The 14,338-nt window shown below is 42.0% G+C and overlaps 1 pseudogene; it reads right to left on the bottom strand.

The window, feature by feature from the left end:
- Positions 1-4,188: 4,188 nt before the first annotated feature.
- Positions 4,189-5,210, bottom strand: LOC147426552 (uncharacterized; annotated as a pseudogene).
- Positions 5,211-14,338: the final 9,128 nt, after the last annotated feature.

Here is a 14,338-nt window from a genome sequence, read left to right as displayed (position 1 = left end):
CCACAACGTTGCGGATCCGTGCCGCCTCTCCGACCAAACTCTGATACCAATTGTGAAGGAATGGATCGTAGGCGTGCGTGTGTGCAGCGAAGATGGAGAGAGAGAGAGAGAGAGAGAGAGAGAGAGAGAGAGAGAGAGAGAGAGAGAGAGAGAGAGAGAGAGAGAGAGAGAGAGAGAGAGAGAGAGAGAGAGAGATAGATAGATGTGGGGTGAAGCTCCCAAATCTCACAGTGTGAGAATGAGTGAGAGCTCCTTATTCTTTGTATGTATAAAGAATAAGGAGATAAATGTGGGTGGCCGGACACTGGCCGACGGACACAGGAAAAGCAGGGTGAGGTACACCTCCTTTACCTAACAAATAGCTTACTGACAACTCTTTTGTCTTATACTTGGTACATTACCCATACAATCCGATTATATTTGGCTTTGGAATCATTGAAAAATCTTTCAATAATAATGTGAACCTACACAATTATCAAAGCATTGTCAGTATCTACATGCTTTTCCATGTGGCTTTTAAAGACTTCTTGCAGACTCTTCTTTTCTTTTTCTTTTTCTTCAATGTCTACATCTACTTGAGTTGCTTGTTGAGGTGGATGGGATTAGACACCTATTCCTTTGGAGTAGCTTCTTTCTCCTTGTATCATATTCCCTTCCTTCTTTCTTCAAAAACTTGATCATTCTCCAATTCGTATTGACAGGGTGGAGAGTCCACTTGCATAAGCTCAGGCATTGCTATCTAAGTTGGAGTAACCTCCGGTGGTTGAAATAGTTGTTTACTGCAAAGGAGTTAGTACGTGAACATAACCCTTTTGCTCCCCCTATGTTTCATAACCTTTTTCCACTCAATATTGAAATCTGTTGATTCTTCTTCTTCTTGGATGGGTCTATTTGCCTACTCCTTCAATCCCTTTCCTTTGCTCCCTTCATATGCTTCTGATACTGCTCTCTTCTTGTTTGTGTGTGCCAGTTGGGCAGCTTTAGCTTTTTAGCCTCTTTCCTTCTTTGTTGTATATAATGTCTTGTCTCATCCTTTCTTCTTGAATCTTCTGTAGATTAAAAAATGCAACAACTTCTTAAGGGGTTTCTCTTTGACTAGGATCCCTATTTCTATTTGATCTCACCTTTTTCCTCTTTGGCTCTCTATCCTTGTATTCTTCTTGACCTAAATTTTCATCAAATTTCAAGACTTTCTTTTTGTCTTTTTGCTCTTCATTACTAGCCCATTTGAGGTCGCGTCTTCTACTTGTCAATATTAAAATCTGTTGATTCTTCTTCATCTTGGATGGGTCTATTTGCCTGCTCCTTCGATCCCTTTCCTTTGCCCCCTCTATACGCTTCTGATAATGCTCTCTTCTTGTTTGTGTGTCCCAATTCAGCAACTTTAGCTTTTTAGCCTCTTTCTTTCCTTGTTTCCGATAATCTCTTGTCTCATCCTTTCTTCTTGAATCTTTTGTAGATTAAAAAATGCAACAACATAAAAACATAAGAAAGCGTGCGAAACGACTCCAAGTATAGAGAGACAAAAAACCGGTGGGAAGGTTAAGGGATGCTTAAGGTAACAAAAGGTGGTACACCAAACACGTTTCGCTCATAATGAGCTCATCAGTGGTGTTGGTTTAGCTACAAATGGAGGGGGTGAGCGAGGCTTTATAGAGGGGCAATTTGAGGTGGGATATTTTTTGCGGGGAAAAAGGGAAGTTAATGGCAATGTACTCAAATACATAGGGAAAGAGTTAGGGTAGAAAGGGTGGTACTTGCTTTAATGGTGAGAGGTAGAAAAGTTGTACCACAAAAAAGAGTTTAATTTCTCTGTAGAGAATGGTGAGGGTGTGATTTGATGCCAAAAAAATTAAAGAGGGGGGGGGTGTGGGGGTGTGATTTGATGCCAAAAATTGTAGGGGGGATAATTTGTTCACATTTAAGCTCGCAAGCAAACGATGTATTTGGTAAGCGAGTCTTTGCAAGAAGGGAGGAAGATAGGGGTTTATTGGATACAAGTTAATAAGGGTATGCCAAAACTTTGCGGAGTATAGAGAGCTATACTAGGGAGGGGAAAGAAAATTTTGAGGATTTGATGGAGAAAGTCAAAATTAGGTGGGAAGAAGTTAAGAGATAGAGTGGAAGATAGGTACCAACCACTACTACTCCTATGAGCAAGACCATCATAGAGAGCCGCTACATCAAAGGTTAGGGTGTTCTCCGGGGTGGTGTAAGGTATGAACAAGGAGTTTATGGATTCTGGGCCCCGAGGTCCAACAACTACTGGGTCTAGGTAGGTGTGAGAGTGTGGGGTTGCACTGGCAAGCCCGAGCAATGGGGTAACTGATACAGTGAGAGGGTGATAGCCTTCTTGTGGAAGGCGTAAAAGGTAGCTTGAAGGTTATGGGGGGTGTTTTCTTAAGTCGGAGTGATGGTTCCAAGAGGGAGGTACGGTTCTGATAGGTGACTTTGTTGAACACATTATGCAAAAACCCTTGTGGGTATCCTTTTGTCGTAAGGCATTTGTAGAAGAGGCTGCGGATAATGAGGAAGCCATCCAAGGAGCTTTCTCTAATGATATATCTTTTGATTTCATTCATGATGAAGGACACTTTTTGATGCGTAGGGTGCCAAGAGATCCAAGGGATGTAGTTATAAACGTTTAAGGGTTTTTGGTGGCAATGGGAGTCCAACAGGCTTGAGGAGGCAAACTTGGTACCTTTATAAAATTCTATGTCGAGGATAGTGGCGTGGTAGGGAGAGATGTGGCTTGAGATTCTAATGTGTTCTTGAAGCGGTTTCCCATAATCATTCAAAAGAGAGGTGAGGGAAGTCAAAGAGCCAACCCATAAACCAAAAGCATCGTCTACATAGCGCTTGAAGTAAAGAAGGTTGGGATTGTGCAAAAGAGAGGAAGAGGCTTCTAAATGGCAAAGAAAAAGGCATGCATACACTACGGCAAAATTGGAACCCATAGCCATGCCCTTAACTTGCTTCCAAAACTTTCCTTTAAAGGTAATGTAATGGTGCGATAAGATGAGAGCCGCAAGAGAGAGGATAAAGCGAGTTTTAGGAGGGTCAAAATGGGTAGCTATGCAGGCTTTGAGGGCTAAGAGTCCTTGGTTGATAGGGATACTGGGATATAGGGCCTCAACATCAAAAGTGAAAAGGAGGGTATTGGGTGGGAGGGGGAGAATGTTAAGGTCTTGGATGAGGGTGAGAGAGTTTTTAAGATTTTGCTTATATGTGAGGAGGATAGGGAAACGTACAAAGTGAAGCCATATGGAGGCTGTTTCAAAAATATAGCCTTTGTAGGAGCAAATAGGCCGTGTGACAAGGGAGGGTTTGTGGAGTTTTGGGATGAAGTAGATGGGGCAAGGTTTAGGCTGCTTGTCAAGGGGCGAGAGGATGAAGTTACACTCTAATGCCGATAATTTCGAAAATTGGATGGAAAGGGAGGAGAGGAGGGAGGCAATGAAGGGAAAGGGGATGGTAGAGCAAGGCTCATAAGTGGAGGTATCATTGAGGTGGTTGAGGGCATTACTTTCATACCAATCCAAGGGTAAGATGGCCAAGCCTAAGTTCTTGTCCGCGGGTTTTATCACAATTGAATTTGAGGCTACATAAGGCTTGTGCGACAAAACGGGGAGGCTTTGAAGATGGGAAGAAATTGGAGTAGAGAATGTGGCTAAGTTTATGAAAGTTATTGTGTAAGATTAGATTAAGAGCGGGGTTTTCCAAGGGGGGTTTCCAAAAAGGATTTGGTATCTTGAAAGGGGAAGGTAGAGGGGTTGGATGATTCTTGAAAAAAAGTTTTAGGTTGAGAATTCTTGCCATGACGCCATGTGCATTAAGAAGTGAAGCGGGTGAAGGACTAGGAGGGGGGGGGGGGGATGTATTTTAAACCTAAAGCTAGGCACCGCTTTTCCGGGAGAGAGAGTACCTTAGGCGTAAGGTTGTGCACTTTAAAATTAGAAACCCCATTATCAAATGAGAAGGCTTTAAGATTGCCAAAAAGGAGAAGTTTGTAGTCATGAGGGTTTGTGAGGGGTAACCAAAACTTTCTTCTTACTCGTCCTTTGAAGGTTGGGAGCTTGAGGTATTCTCTGTCCAAAGGCCTTGTAGAGGCGGTGTTGGAGGTCCAAAGGTTAGGGAGGAGGGGGGCTTGGAGAAGGAAAAATGAACCCATGTAGTGGGGTTTAGAAGCTATGGATGCTCCACAAGCTCTTTTATAGTTTGCTCCTTAGGGAGAGAAAGGACTTCCTCTTCCAAAATATTAATGGATCTTTTACGTGCATGTACGGAATCTTCCTCCTTGGTAGCATTAAGATGGGCATTCAAAATGTAAGTTTGGATTTCGAAGAGGAAGAGGTTGAGAGAGTAGGTTTTCCATTCTGTAAGCTTGAGACTCCAATCTTGTTTTGACAATAGGGGGATGGAAATCAAGAGCAATCTATTGTTGAGATCATTGAAGCGCTCTTCAACAAGAGAGTGGTACCCATCCAAATAAGATTGGAGGTTATTTATGAGTATACTTTGTGCTTAGATAAGAGCTTGTGTGAAATTAAGTTGAAATTGTATGGTGAGTGAGGCGAGCTTGGCATTGAGAAGAGCTTGGGCTTGGGAATCATCTATGGTAAGTTTTGAAGGTTTAATACAAAGGATTTTGGGAGCTTTTTGATTACGGATTAACTCATTGAGTTGTGCAAGGAAGCCTTTAGCTCTTCCTAACTTGCCATGTAGTTTCTTGAATTCTAAGATGGAATTGGAGAGACTTACCTCAAAATCCACAGGTTTCTTGAGTTGTGGATTTCGAGGTGTTGCCGAAATGGTGGGGAGGTAGGATGAAGTAGCATCCTTCTTGCTGTTGTCCATTGGTTTTTCGACACCCAGGGAATGGTAGGGGTGGTGGACGAAGTCGCATTCAAAAGGTTGTGGTCCAAGCCATTTTTCGCCAGGACTGAAGAGAAGTCAAAGGAATCTTCGGGGAGCTTTTCCAACTCCTCGGTGATGTGCTCCTGATGATCCAAAGCATGAGGATTTCCGGGTAGCGGGGCCATGTTACTGGTGGGAGAGTGCGTCGAAGGCACAAGTGTTGATGAGGATTCTACCAAGAGGACGGTGGTGGCCGAGACGAAGCCCGGGAGAGGTGGTTCCGCTACGACGATTGAAGTCGTATCCAAAATAGGGATTGTAGGTGTTATTTGTGGGGCCCCATGGTTATCCATGGCACGGGATTGAGTTTGAGAGAGCGTTTGTCGAGGAAGAGAGTTAGGCCGAGAGGCAAACCTTAAGAGCAAAAGTGCGAAGGGGCTGCCTCGGTAAAAATCAACAATCTAACTGATTCACCATCAAAATTCAGGCAGTAGGGCTTACTTGCTGGAGTAGGGTGCCTAAGAGACGCGGAGAAGAAAGATGTGCCCCAATCGGAGCAAGGTTTTAGAGTAATGACAGGTGAAGAGCTGTTGGTGGTGCTACATTACTCGACTAGGGGCGCCCGTTTACAATGTAGTGGCGTCTTTGGTTGACCATGTAATTGCAACATTGCATTTGGTGGTGTTGTTAAGCCAGTAGCAGAGGAGTTCCTACGTCCAAGTTGCTTAAATAGTCAGTGTTGGACGTTGATGAAGTTGCAACCAGTAACATCACCCATTGAAGCGGCTGGATGGAACCAGAAATTGCGCGAGGTTTTTAAGTGGTGGAGCCAAGAGGAGAAGGTGGCTGGAAGTAGCTAATCAAAGCTGAAAACTCGAAAGGTATTGAAAGGTGTGCAGTGCAGGCAGGCCCGTCGGGTACGGCTGGAAACTTTTTACTGCAGAGTACCAGAGGTATCCAGAGGCATATTGGGTGAAAAGGAAGAAGTGCTAATGAATCTGATGGGAAGAAATGTGCTAGCGAAACTGATGGAAAAAAAGGGGGTGGATACAAGCAAAGAACGACAAGCTACAAGTAGAGCAACATGCTGTGGAGAGTGGGATCGCCATATCCGCTGCCTCTCAGACGGGGAACACCATAGAGGGTAGTTGAGGGGTGCTACTCATTAAGGGGGCAATTGAGGGGTAACTCTTTGCAGGCACTTGAGGGGCGAGCTTGGAAGGAGAGCAGAGGGCTGAGTAGCGCGAGGAGGAAGCATGAACATTAGTGTTCAAGGAGGGTGGAAAAGGAGTTGAGCAGATGGCGCGAGGCAGGAGAAGGTTGAGAAAGTCGTTAAAGATGACTGAGGGTAAGCAACGGGCCATGGCGGGGAGCTCTGATGAAAATAACAGAGAGGCCATAAAAGAGTAAAGGTAAGGGTGTACTAAGGAATTGACGAAAAATCTTTTAGTTATTTGAGGTGCCTCCAAAGCAGGGTGTTTTTTAGTTTTTTAAGGAGCCTTCAAAACGAAGGGACATAGTGAACACTTGAAATGGGTGTCAAGTGTTTGACCGTAAGCAATAAAGGACGCCAGGAGCAAGGACGGAAAGAAAGCAGGTAATTTTTGAAAAAGAGTTTTATGTTGAAAAAGATTCTTGTATGGCATCTTACGGGGGGAGGGAGAGGGAGAGCGGGAGATAAATATGCGGAGTGTGCATCGCTTATGCATTCTGGAAAAAATTCTAACATAAAAACATAAGAAAGCGTGCGAAACGACACCAAGTATAGAGAGACAAAAAACCGGTGGGAACGTTAAGGGATGGTTAAGGTAAAAAAAGGTGGGACACCAAACGCGTTTCGCTCATAATGAGCTCATCAGTGGTGTTGGTTTGCTACAAATGGAGGGGGTGAGCGAGGTTTTATAGAGGGGCAATTTGAGGTGGGATGTTTTTTGGGGGGAAAAAGGGAACTTAATGGCAATGTACTCAAGTACATAGGGAAAGAGTTAGGGTAGAAAGGGTGGTACTTGCTTTAATGGTGAGAGGTAGACAAGTTGTACCACAAAAAAGAGTTTAATTTCTCTGTAGAGAATGGTGAGGGTGTGATTTGATGCCAAAAAAATTAAAGAGGGGGGGGGTGTGGGGGTGTGATTTGATGCCAAAAATTGTAGGGGGCAGAATTTGTTCACATTTAAGCTCGCAAGCAAACGATGTATTTGGTAAGCGAGTCTTTGCAAGAAGGGAGGAAGATAGGGGTTTATTGGATACAAGTTAATAAGGGTATGCCAAAACTTTGCGGAGTATAGAGAGCTATACTAGGGAGGGGAAAGAAAATTGTGAGGATTTGATGGAGAAAGGCAAAATTAGGTGGGAAGAAGTTAAGAGATAGAGTGGAAGATAGGTACCAACCACTACTTCTCCTATGAGCAAGACCATCATAGAGAGCCGCTACATCAAAGGTTAGGGTGTTCTCCGGGGTGGTGTAAGGTATGAACAAGGAGTTTATGGATGCTGGGCCCCGAGGTCCAACAAATGGTGGGTCTAGGTAGGTGTGAGAGTGTGGGGTTGCACTCGCAAGCCCGAGCAATGGGGTAACTGATATAGTGAGAGGGTGGTAGTCTTCTTGTGGAAGGAGTAAAAGGTAGCTTGAAGGATATGGGGGGTGTTTTCTTAAGTCGGAGTGATGGTTCCAAGAGGGAGGTACGGTTCTGATAGGTGACTTTGTTGAACACATTATGCAAAAACCCTTGTGGGTAGCCTTTTGTCCTAAGGCGTTTGTAGAAGAGGCTGCGGATAATGAGGAAGCCATCCAAGGAGCTTTCTCTAATGATATATCTTTTGAGTTCATTGATGATGAAGGACACTTTTTGATGCATAGGGTGCCAAGAGATCCAAGGGATGTAGTTATAAACGTTTAAGGGTTTTTGGTGGCAATGGGAGTCCAACAGGCTTGAGGAGGCAAACTTGGTACCTTTATAAAATTCTATGTCGAGGATAGTGGCGTGGTAGGGAGAGATGTGGCTTGAGATTCTAATGTGTTCTTAAAGCGGTTTCCCATAATCATTCAAAAGAGAGGTGAGGGAAGTCAAAGAGCCAACCCATAAACCAAAAGCATCGTCTACATAGCGCTTGAAGTAAAGAAGGTTGGGATTGTGCAAAAGAGAGGAAGAGGCTTCTAAATGGCAAAGAAAAAGGCATGCATACACTACGGCAAAATTGGAACCCATAGCCATGCCCTTAACTTGCTTCCAAAACTTTCCTTTAAAGGTAATGTAATGGTGCGATAAGATGAGAGCCGCAAGAGAGAGGATAAAGCGAGTTTTAGGAGGGTCAAAATGGGTAGCTATGCAGGCTTTGAGGGCTAAGAGTCCTTGGTTGATAGGGATACTGGGATATAGGGCCTCAACATCAAAAGTGAAAAGGAGTGTATTGGGTGGTAGGGGGAGAATGTTAAGGTCTTGGATGAGGGTGAGAGAGTTTTTAAGATTTTGCTTATATGTGAGGAGGATAGGGAAACGTACAAAGTGAAGCCATATGGAGGCTGTTTCAAAAATATAGCTTTTGTAGGAGCAAATAGGCCGTGTGACAAGGGAGGGTTTGTGGAGTTTTGGGATGAAGTAGATGGGGCAAGGTTTAGGCTGCTTGTCAAGGGGCGAGAGGATGAAGTTACACTCTAATGCCGATAATTTCGAAAATTGGATGGAAAGGGAGGAGAGGAGGGAGGCAATGAAGGGAAAGGGGATGGTAGAGCAAGGCTCATAAGTGGAGGTATCATTGAGGTGGTTGAGGGCATTACTTTCATACCAATCCAAGGGTAAGATGGCCAAGCCTAAGTTCTTGTCCGCGGGTTTTATCACAATTGAATTTGAGGCTACATAAGGCTTGTGCGACAAAACGGGGAGGCTTTGAAGATGGGAAGAAATTAGAGTAGAGAATGTGGCTAAGTTTATGAAAGTTATTGTGTAAGATTAGATTAAGAGCGGGGTTTTCCAAGGGGGGTTTCCAAAAAGGATTTGGTATCTTGAAAGGGGAAGGTAGAGGGGTTGGATGATTCTTGAAAAAAAGTTTTAGGTTGAGAATTCTTGCCATGACGCCATGTGCATTAAGAAGTGAAGCGGGTGAAGGACTAGGAGGGGGGGGGGGGGATGTATTTTAAACCTAAAGCTAGGCACCGCTTTTCCGGGAGAGAGAGTACCTTAGGCGTAAGGTTGTGCACTTTAAAATTAGAAACCCCATTATCAAATGAAAAGGCTTTAAGATTGCCAAAAAGGAGAAGTTTTTAGCCATGAGGGTTTGTGAGGGGTAACCAAAACTTTCTTCTTACTCGTCCTTTGAAGGTTGGGAGCTCGAGGTATTCTCTGTCCAAAGGCCTTGTAGAGGCGGTGTTGGAGGTCCAAAGGTTAGGGAGGAGGGGGAGCTTGGAGAAGGAAAGATGAACCCATGCAGTGGGGTGTTGTAGCCCTAGTCCTATTTCTGTTTGATCTCAACTTTTCCCTCTTTGACTCTCTATCCTTGTATTCTTCATGGCCTAAACTCTCATCAAATTTCAAGAATTTCTTTTTTGTCTTTTCGTTGTTCATGGCCTGAATTCTCATCAAATTTCAAGACTTTGTTTTTGTCTTTTTGCTCTTCATTGCTAGCTCATTTGAGGCCGTGTCTTCAAATTCACTTTGGTACTTAGAGAAGGATGATGCACTGATACTTTTTGCTCCGTGAGGTGGATGTTGAGCTTTTCATCTTCAACCTTAGTTTTTATGCCCATTCCTCATTCCTTTCATGTTTGCATCAATCTAGCATTCATTCCCAAGGATTGGTGGGAAATCGTGGTCAGTACCTCCCCACCCCAAAATACCTTGCATAGTCAAATGATGCTACCAACTCAATTGTGGGGTTAGTGTACCTTGGTGGTCTTGAGAAGTAGAAGTGTTGATTATATATGTTAAGGGAAACTCTTGCTCTTTATGCTTGAGCTTGGTGAGGCTTGCTTCCTAGAGAAGAACTAACTCATTGGAAATTTTTGTTGCCTTCTTATTTCATTGTAGGATGTCAATAAACGTTACACTACTACTCAATTATGACATTGAATTTTTCTCCATCTTCCGAGCTCAAAGCAACCATTTCTTCTTTTTTTAGGGTTGTCAATAGGTCATATGATCTTTGATACTCTACTCCAACGGAAGTATGGTGTGGGACATTGGCATGGATCAATAGCCCTCTTGAGTTCTCCCCTATTGTTGGAGCTTCAAATTCCTTTTCATTTTAGTCCTTGGTGTGTACTGAAGACCATCCTATTGGATGTTTGAATTTTCCATTAAATGTGTAGTCACCTAATCAATGTTCTTTTTATCTAGCTTGAAGGGTTTGAGAGTGGAAAATTTATACTTGGATCGGCTCTTTCACATCTGCACAATGACATGTACATATAATCCGCAAGAATTTTTCTTTTAGCATCTATTTCAGTCCACAATTCAGAGACAAAGTTGCTACCTTTATTTCACTTATGGGTACTTAGCCCGTAAGTTGCTACCTTTCTTTCACTTATGGGCGCTTTTGTGTTATGGTTGCTTTTCCCATTAACACAAAATTTCTCCATAACTTTGAGTTTGCATATCCCAATTTTACAAAATTTGAACCATTGTGATATTGAAGTATGTAGAACCTACATCAGAATCTGCAAACAACCATGTCCCTACACCTACATCGCGATTTGTGCACTTTAGGGGTTTTTAAGATTTGACTTGATATCTTGTGGATAAAATCAAATGTTCCCCAAATAAATTTATCTTTGGATCACTGAATCTTGATATAAGGGCCAAAAATTATTTAATCAGAGTTCTAATGATGTGCATGGGCTGGAAATTTCTCTTAGATGATACATTTGAAATGAAATTGATGCTAAATAACCCTTATGAATATATCTATTGATACTAGAGAGGAGCAAAAAAATCCCTAAAATTTTAGTGTCCAATTAGAGAAGAACATTTGGTGCTTGGGTGCTTTTGAGGTTGAATGTGAGGATTTTATTGTGTTAAATTGGGTATCTCACCACACCAATATCCTTGAAATAATCAAGGCGCAATAGGTTGAGGAGAAGCTAGATGTTGAGGGTTTTTGTAGATGCAAGGTAGAATAGCACATTGGGGTAGACCTAAAGACACTAAAGCATATGTATAATGTGTTAAAAGGTGACATGCCAAAAACCCTTGTATCTATTGCATGGGTGCAACAAAGGAGCTAAATCCTACTAATGTCCACTTGTGCACATTGCATGCACTGTGTAGAATCTTTGAGAATATTATGTACCTTCACATAGGGTTTGTATGGAAACTGCAACCTTATCAACCAAGGAAATTTCCATAAAAGTATTGGAAGGGAATTGTCTGATATTGGAGTTCATAGGAAAATATGGTGATTGAGACAGAGCCCAAGAGGGAATTTGGTGGCTTTTACTGGTGGGGTGAAGGCCGGCCCTAGGATTGCAAACTTCCATAAAAGTAAAATTTCATAAAAGTATTGGAAGGGTATTGTCTGATATTGGGCTTCATAGAAAAATGTGATGACTGAGACAGACCCCAAGAGGGCATTTGGTGGCCTTTGTTGGTGGGGTGAAGGCCATCCCTAGGATTGCAAAATTGTGTAGATATGCATCCAAATTTTAGTACAACCAATGGGAGGCCCTACATAATGTTGTTAAGAACCACAAGTTAATGGAAAAGCAAGAAATCAAAAGGAAAAGTGTGGGAAGCCTTGGATGTAGTCTTCTCTTAATGTGACACAAGTCATTAGAGAAAGAATGATCTCTCCAACTTCAAGAAAGAGCTCAATAAATTTAACAAACCTATGACAAATGCTTAGAGCTAAGAGCACATCACATGCTACACGGTAACAGTTGTGAATTCTGATTATGTTAATTTGCTTCAACACTTTTAGATATGTGGATAAATGAATATGTTACCATGTATATGCCATAGTGATGTATGTGAACTCACATAGGATTGCCGAGGCACTATTTTTCCCTCACTAAGAGGTTTTTTCCCCATACTTTGTATACACACCCACCACTCCTAGGACTATCTTATCTTGTATTCACACACTTAGTAATATAATCTATGGTGTGTGCCTTGAACTTCTTCTCCATCTCCAAGCTATTTGTGCATTTGTGCAATTTCAACTCCAACAATTGGTATCAAAGCAGGTTGCATCCACTCAAACATTTTCATTAGGAAATATATGGACCTTGCATGGGTCTTGTAAGATTTAGGGATTAGAAGCTAAATGGTAGTGAGGGGGTCCGGGCCGGGCAACAAGAAGAGTGGCCTCTAAGCACTCTTCTAGGCTCCTGTGCTACTCAATTGGGTTGGAGTTGGAAAAAAACAACAACACACACAAAAACCCGCAACATAACCCTACACAAATTTGGGGCACCACCTAGTTTTGGATGCGAACTAGGACGCGTAGAGAGAGAGAGAGAGAGAGAGAGAGAGAGAGAGAGAGAGAGAGAGAGAGAGAGAGAGAGAGAGAGAGAGAGAGAGATAGTGCTCAGGCTGCATTGAAATGTATCGGCAGTGATCAAGCAAACACAATTATATATGTAAGAAAGAGAGAGAAGGGGGAGGGGGTGCTTGTTGCATTAATACCTTCTTACAAATCTGTTATGACCAATCAAAGTGAGATTAGTATTTGTTCAACATAGCTTGAGTAAATTACACCACAACACGTCACAAGAAAAGCCACCCCTATCACTGTCTTAATGCCAGGGGAGTCCTCTCCACCCTGTCGCCCTCTTACAGTATGTGGGATTTATGGATAAATTGATGACAACACCCAACGACAAGCTATCAAGAACTTAAAGAAAACACCAAGACACTTACACATCATTGTTGTCCATTACTTCATGTTGGAAGAGAGACAAAGTATCCAAGCTTAGTCCAAATCCACCCTCCTTGATTCAGCAAATGTTGGGCTTATACTAGTAGGAGAAATGATAGATTTCCTACTCTCAATTGAATGATCACTCTCTCTTACAATGTCATAGATCTCCCTTGCTAATCACCCCTAATACAACACATGCATATGCATAAGACAATGAGCTTCCACTCAAGAGCTCCTTCTAGAGAGGTTGAGCTTGGCTTCTCAAGCTATAGCATAGTGCTCTTGCTTATGGCTCTCCATTTTTGTGCTAGCTACACCCTCCTTTTATAGCAATTTTGAGGGCTAGGGTTACTCCTCTAACCATGGTTGGATTAGATTTTCAGCACTTATCTAATTTCTTTTGCTTGGAATTATCAAGAAGTTGGTGGGGATAGATGAAGAAGAGAGAGAGGAGAGAAGTTGAGGTGATAGGACTTTTCATAGTAGGTTAGTGTTAGTAAATTAGTAGAGTTAGTATTTTTATTGATTTACAAATGGAATTGGATATTTACAATGCGAGTATCCATGTAGGATACAAATAAGGAAGAAAAAACTCTTAATAGGTAAGAAAATATGGATTTCTTACAATATTGATGCTCCAAGTGTCTTTAGTAGGGTCAATTTTGACGCTTGTTCACGGTCCACTATCTTTGACGGTACGTTTTTTCTCTACTCTTGACCTTCCTTGGGAGCCAAGGTAATTAAATATGAGTAATCAATCACCATGATGCTGTCTTTCAAGAGAAGCGACTGAATTTTGTGGTTTTTTTAATAGATATGGGTAATATGGAGGAGGAAAAATGAGACTAGCTGGTCAATTTTAAAATGGAAGTGTGTGTAGGAGACATGAGTTCACCATGGTTTCTCTTATTCTTCAAAGTTGAGAAGAAGGTGAGTAGGGTGCAGAGAGGAGTGGTGAGAGAGGTGGGGATGATGAGTGGAGAAGTGTGTGTGAAAGAGGAAAATGATAAAGTGGAAGAGGGAGTGTGGGCAAACTGGGGTCCACCAATAAAATCATAGCTCACAGCTCGTAGCTCAAAAAAATATGAAAACATTTGAGGTAAAATTTCAGCCCACGAGCTACAAATTTTTTTTGTATCGCCTTTTCAAATTCGAAGAGCAAGTGACCTTTAAAAATTCAGCAAAACCGACTGTCTTTTTCCACTGCATAAAGTCCTTGTGGGGTCCTTCTTTGGATGATTCTTTTGAATGCCTCCAAGAGTAAGCCCTTCATAGTGCATGCGCATGCCACATACCCTTGACCTTATTTGGTAGGTCTATAATTGAAGATATTGTTGAGATCATGATATAAATGAATAGTACAACTAAGGAAATCAAATATTAAGGGGTCTAAAAATATGTACATGTAAAATATAAATAATATAGGTGGAAAAAATAGAAAGGGGTCAAAATAAATCTCTCTCACTATAATTCTACCATAAAAAGATGAATATTTTTGGTGTTCTAATTTATGAGAGTAATAGAGAATAGATGTAGGAAGGAAACAAATCACAATAGTGAAAAAATATACACATAAATAAAACTAGTTTTTTTGGATTTTTATTGGGATGGAGTTACACCAAAAATAAGA

Source organism: Adiantum capillus-veneris, chromosome 24 (assembly GCF_014529385.1).
Source record: "Adiantum capillus-veneris isolate H3 chromosome 24, ASM1452938v2, whole genome shotgun sequence".
NCBI lineage: Eukaryota > Viridiplantae > Streptophyta > Polypodiopsida > Polypodiales > Pteridaceae > Adiantum > Adiantum capillus-veneris.
This window is presented reverse-complemented; position numbering and strand designations above follow the sequence as displayed.